The sequence below is a fragment of the Daucus carota genome, chromosome 9, assembly GCF_001625215.2.
Source record: "Daucus carota subsp. sativus chromosome 9, DH1 v3.0, whole genome shotgun sequence".
Taxonomy (NCBI): Eukaryota; Viridiplantae; Streptophyta; class Magnoliopsida; order Apiales; family Apiaceae; genus Daucus; species Daucus carota.
This window is the reverse complement of record NC_030389.2, coordinates 36,426,193-36,432,673: the sequence shown is the minus strand read 5'-3', so window position 1 is coordinate 36,432,673 and position 6,481 is coordinate 36,426,193. Positions and strand designations below refer to the sequence as shown.

The 6,481-nt window shown below is 32.8% G+C and overlaps 1 long non-coding RNA gene across 1 annotated transcript; it reads right to left on the bottom strand.

The window, feature by feature from the left end:
* Positions 1–2,728: 2,728 nt before the first annotated feature.
* LOC135149120 (uncharacterized) lies at positions 2,729–5,387 on the bottom strand. Its single transcript, XR_010287234.1, has 3 exons — positions 4,787–5,387; positions 3,736–3,820; positions 2,729–3,089 (listed from the first exon to the last, which is right to left on the bottom strand). It is a non-coding gene; the product is annotated as an uncharacterized LOC135149120 (long non-coding RNA).
* Positions 5,388–6,481: the final 1,094 nt, after the last annotated feature.

Below are 6,481 nucleotides of genomic sequence, written 5' to 3'. Positions count from 1 at the left end.
CGGAAGTGTGAACCACGAGCCTGTGGAGGCAAAGCGATTTGGGTCAATTTCTCAGCATCGATATCAAAACGATAGCAAGATAGCCTGTTTACCCGGATCCAATAAAATGCACCATTGCAATACTCACCCCTGGCAAATTCCAGCCCAGTTCCAACCACAGAAACACTGGTATCTACCCATTGACCAGTTTCTGAACTGAATTTTAAAAATTTAGACGCTAGTCGGCGTCGGGATGGACAAATAACCACTTGCACACATATAACTTTGAAATGGGGTGATACCAAAGGGTCAAACGCCAAACAACAAGTAGCAACATGACTATAATTTTAAGCATTTAATTTGGGCAGAGGTACTAACTTTAGTTGATTTGTAACTAAATTACGAACACAATAGAAATTAAGAGCATAAAGAGCATTGAATCTAAATAAAGACAATCCATTACAAGACTATACCATCCGCATCAACTTAATTGGAGCATGATCAGGTATTTCAACTGTATCTGAACAAGAAGGAATTTTACGCCCTAATTCATCAACAGAGATTGAATGAACTGTATTATCCCGATAACAGACAGGCCTGTATAAGTAGAGTCCAGAGGGGATGCGAGAACTAGGGTTTTCAACAGTGTGGCGGCGGCCGAAGTGGGCATCGGAGATAAGGGCACACCATTGTTTTGATACCGATTTGAATCGGGTCAGTGATCTGACAGGGAGACGGGGAAAGATAAGATCCAGTAAGCTATCGTTGCCCCCGATCAATTCTGCTGATGGTGAACATAATTTTTGAGATTTAGGGTTCTTCCTAGTTACCATTTCTTGTCAGGCGGCGCTTTAGCAAAATGAAATGAAATGTGGTTATTTTGTTTATACAAGCTAAGTTTGTTGTTTTGTTTATTGTGTCCAATAAATTTTGTGAAAAACATGGGTACTTGCTTATTATTTGAGAGTACTACATAGTGCAAAATGGACGATAGTTGTAACTTCATTGTAGTTGAGTTTCTATTCATGTCATCATTACCACGATCATTTCGTTTTTATCGTAATCTTGTAAAGGGCCGTGAATGAATGAAATTTTGTATTAATATGAATTATGTTAATAATATCAAGATGAACTTCATATTTATCTGAATTCTAAAACATGATAGGAAATTGTACAGATTTGTTTGTAAATCAAATAATTTGATTTTCAAAAATTAAAAGAAATAGTTTGTTTTGTGATATAGTTTTGTCGGTGGAATAATCATTACATTACAAAATTATAATCAATATAAAAGTCTTTCATAGTAGTATAATAATAATGATTAAATTAAAAAATATATGATGATAAACAAATTTCGGTATTTTGGTATTACTCCTTATCTATTTGAATTCTGAAACATGATAGAAATTTTATAAAGAATTAAATTATTTGAGTTTAAAAAATTAAAACAAATAGGTTTGTTGATGATGATTATGTCTGTTGATGAAATTTATGAGCTTGATATAGAGCTAAGGAGCAAGATACATGGTGGTAAGTTTAAATCAACCACCTTGAAGGTTAAGGAGAAAGCACCCAAGGAAGTTGTTGTAAAGAGGAGTCACTCAAAAAGAAAGGCTCTAATCACAAAGTTTGATAATGAGTCATCAAACTCTGATGATGGCTCAAACTCTGATAATTTCGAAGACTATAAAGAAGATTTGTGTAGTTTCTTCGGTTTTAGTTTGGGTTAATAAGGAAGTTTGGGTCGCGAACAGAAAGTGTGGCAACAGAAGAGGAAGTGGCAAGATAGTTGGGACTTGGGAGTAACTGCAGTAACGGTAATAACAAAGAAGGAAGATGGGAAGAACAGCTGCTGAATCCTTGTGCCATAGCTGTCACGGCAGGAAATCTGAACCGTGTTCAGCACCTACTCTATGTCCAAGCACTCACCAGGCATCTATCTCCTTCTCACCAGGGGCGGACCCAGACATCAAAACACACCCGGGCTGGCTGTTCAGTGATCATCATCCATTGGCTAGTGCTAATTTAAGAAACTGTAAAAAAAACTTTCCATATTTCATTTGTAGTTATTATATACACTACAACAAAACTGGCATCAGACAACGGTTTTTGCCCGTTGTCTGATGCCAAAGAAAACCGTGGTCTATTGAGGTGCCGTCTGATACGCACCTCAGACAACGGTACCGACCGTTGTGTGAGAAAAAGAAGGACAACTGTTTATATTTTAGGGCGTGTTGTGCCTGACCCAGAAACAACAACATGTTTTTTAAAAAAAGTGTTGTTATAAGGGTTTCACAACAATAGTCTTATTTTGGATTTGTGTTGTTAGTAGCAATACAGACAACAGTTTATGTAGTTAGCTACCCTTGTTGATAAGAGTCTCCGACAAGTGTATTTATATAAAAGAAGCTCATGTTTTGGTATGTTGTACAACGGGTTTATATTACAGATACACTTGTGTAAGAATCGTTATAACAATAGTTTAGAAACTGAAACTATTGTGTGACAGCTCTTATACAACGGTTTTTGTCACAAATGCTCGAATAACATGGATTTAGACAATGGTTTATTACTACTATTACTTATTTGTATATGTCTTAGACAACGATTTTATTCTTAAAATTGTGTTGTTTGTAGGGCTTAGGACAACTGTTTCTTTTTCTTTTTCTTTTGTATTTAGTTATGTCAGACAATGGTTTTACATAACCTAATTAAACTATGCTGAAGAATATAATTAACAAGCCATAAATTAGTAACAAAAGTTTTCATTATCAACTATAGTAACAACATACAATCACATATACCACGCACAAATCAGCTACTATACAATCTATTTCATTGCCCAATACGTAAGGACTACTTGACTTCTTACAAATTCCATGATCACCCCATGTTTTGGGAGTACACTTGCCAAATACGTTCCTTGGACATTTCTGCTGGTTAGTTAACTTGTCATTGACATGATGTACAATTAATAAGGCTGCACCTAACATGTCAAGAGAAGCTACACTGCTGATGCTAGCCCGACGTTTACCAGCTTCGGAAATCTTTTAGCAGTTTGCTCGCAAAATTAATAATGTCTGCAATAGGGACCAAACTAAGACTCCTGCCTGCAAACACACAGGGCATATATAAATTTAAAAGGGATCAGAGTGTGAGATAAATACTACTTCAGTTTCTACACCTAATTGATAGTTAAAGACAGTGGGTTTTGGGCACACAAAACGTAAACACGTAAAGAAGTATGATAATCCTCAAAAAAATTATATGAGTGAAAATCCTTTAAACAGAATTCCACATGTTTAAAGGATCTTTTAAAAAGATACAAAAGAAAACATAAGCCAGAACATGTAAAAATGTGAACATCTAACAGACTATCAATTCGGAAACAACCTCCTATCCCAACAGACCAATATAAAAATACAAAATGTAACACAACATATATATATTCCAAAACAAATTTAAAAACACTGATTGCTTCCTCGCTAAAGAAGATCACTTTAAGACATTCCAACTTAAAATGATCATTTCCCTTGCAAAGATTTGAAGGCATATATCTCGTATTATTAGTGAGAGAACCTGGAATGTTGTGTTAGTCATTCACTAATAATAGTTGAAAAACTCTACACACAAAGAATAAAAGAATATAGGCAGCAAAGCAACTGGACACACAAACTGACTAGCATTTACATGTAGCTTTTTGAACATTTACATGTAACCACTGACTGGCAGTTTAAAACCAAACAAACCACTAACCTTAACAAAATCACATGCCTGATCTGCTTCTATCATCTCCCTGTAATTGAGCATCACATCACAGATCAGAGATTAAATCCAAAACCTGCAGAAGACAAAGAAGGCCAACTTATAAACTAAAGCATTCCGACTTTTTGTGCATAGTATAAGGTCACTAAACTATATATCTACACAAATATATTTCGAACTACTTGTAAATATACCAATCCTGTAATGCAATACTCAGCATCATACAAGATTTATGAACTAAAAATTATATTTGAGAGTCAAGTTTCCTGGAGAGTCTTTCTCTGTGTACATGAGTTCCAATTTCAAGCAACAAATTCATTAACAAACCTCAACAAAACATTCATAATTCTTGCAACAAGAACTGCATTGCATATCTACATGAAAGGTAAGTAACTAATGGGTAAACTTATTGGCATTGCTGAAAATAACAATCGGTAGGAAGCTTATTGACTAAGGTACACATCTCATAAAATTAGAGACTCGTTAATTGGGATATCATCTTTAAACATTTTATTGTAATAATAGATAACCCCATACCATATATCTAACAATGAAGAGAAACAAATGTGATTCAACTCATACAGATCAAACTTGTCATGGCAAGCCAGAGTAACATGTTACATAGGGAAATAAGGTGCTTTACATGTAAAATCAGGGCCAAATAAAAAGCAAAAGATAATAGGAATATAGAATCCACAATAAATCACTTCTTTTACTCAAAGCCAAGTTATTAGTTAGCAAAACCAGGTGCTTTACATGTAAAATCAGGGCCAAATAAAAAGCAAAGGATAATAGAAATATAGAATCTATAGTAAATTACTTCTTTTACTCAAAGATGAAGAAACTCTAAAAGGCCTAATCATCTTCTTGGAATGTAACAAAAACACCCAGAAAACATTAATATAACAGTCGGCACCATCAGCATAGAAGATACCATTCTCCACTGGTCAGCGCCATATATGTGAAAAAATAGTGAACTAATATTGTATAAACATTCTAAATAGAAGAACCTCACAAGGTATATATGAAAGTACAAACTTACATGATGCACCTTATTGCAAACAAATCAACTTGAGATCATAGAGCTCGCACAGAACTAAAACAGGAAAGAACAAAAGCATCAGATCTTCTAGTTTCTACAAAACCAAAAATATCAGCACATAAATACTATATATAAATCGAAATATCTAAAATAAATCAACTAAACCCCCAAAATACAAACCCATTTATCTTGATTGCAAGCCCCAATTATAAGCCCTAATCTTAAGAAATTGTAAAAACCCTAAACACACACAAAAATGGAGATGTACAAAGCAAATCGACACAAATAAGATAAATTAGAAGAAGTTATTAGTAATTAAAAGCAATTTGAAGAAAACCCATGAGATTAAACCGTTGATTAATCCAACATCAAGATGAATATCCATATGTGAGCTGAGAATCGGGATGAAGCGACCAGTGAGAACGGTGATGAAGAGCTGTGATGTGTGATATTTGTGAAGTGAGCAGAGGATCTGGGGTGTGAGGGTGAGGTGAATCAGAGGGAGTTAGTGAAATTTTGGGGGGAGCTGAAAAGAGTTGGTGAAATTTTGGGGGGAACTGAAAATTTTTGGGGCTTAAGAGTCTCTGTGCGGCAGAAATTTGTACAGCTTTCTTTCCACCTCTGTAAACAACTTATTTTATTTCATATAATTTTTTGTTTATTATATATATAATATTAATAACTTAAAATTATTATAAAAAATAATATTTATTTACATATATACGTAATATAATAAAATTATGTAATATTATTAAATATTACATATTGTATACTTAAATTCAAATTAATTGAAATTAGCATATTTTAAGAGCCAAATATAATAGTAATATAAATAATTGAATATTTTTGTGGTTACTAATTGTTGTTTTGGGGGGAATAACCCGGCTCGTTTTTTCACCTAGATAGATGTGCTAATTTTGTTTTGATTAAATATTTTTATATTTATTATGTATGTTTTCTAACAATACCAATCAAACATAAATTTTGTATAATAAATTTTCATTTTTAAGACTTAAAAATTCTCATTTCCTTGATCAATTCTTGTTTTTGTACTCTTTGTCTTAACAAGTGTATTGTTCATAATTTGTACTATGTAAATATATATTGTTCATAATTTGTACTATGAAGGTAATTTTGTAGTTCAAATGTGAGTATTAGTATGTGTTTTATGTTTACAATTTCGAAAGTACTGAATAGAATTTTTGTTATGTATACGACTAGTTCTGTATTAATTTATAAATAATTTTTTCGCTGATCTAACCGTACGGATGTCGACAACTAAAAATATTAGTCATATATAAAAAAATTCAAATTTTTTTATGTTTATTTTGTATGTTTTTTTAACAATACCAGTCAAACGTAAATTTTGTCTTATTGTAAAAAGGTAATTTTTGTCCTGTAGTGCCTAACAGACAACGGTTTTTATACGCATCTATGTTGTGTCATTGAAACTGACACAACTGTTACGGAAGTTATACTGTTGTAAGAGAATCCATTATCTAAAATAGGCTCAAACAACTGTTTGGGGAAAACCTGTTGTATAAAAATAGTGTAGACAACGGTTTATGAGAAGGAAACCGATGTATAATAAATTTTAATTTTTAAGACTTAAAAATTCGCATTTCCTTGATCAATTCTTATTTTTGTACTCTTTGTCTTAACAAGTATATTTATATTATGCATATATGTAAATAT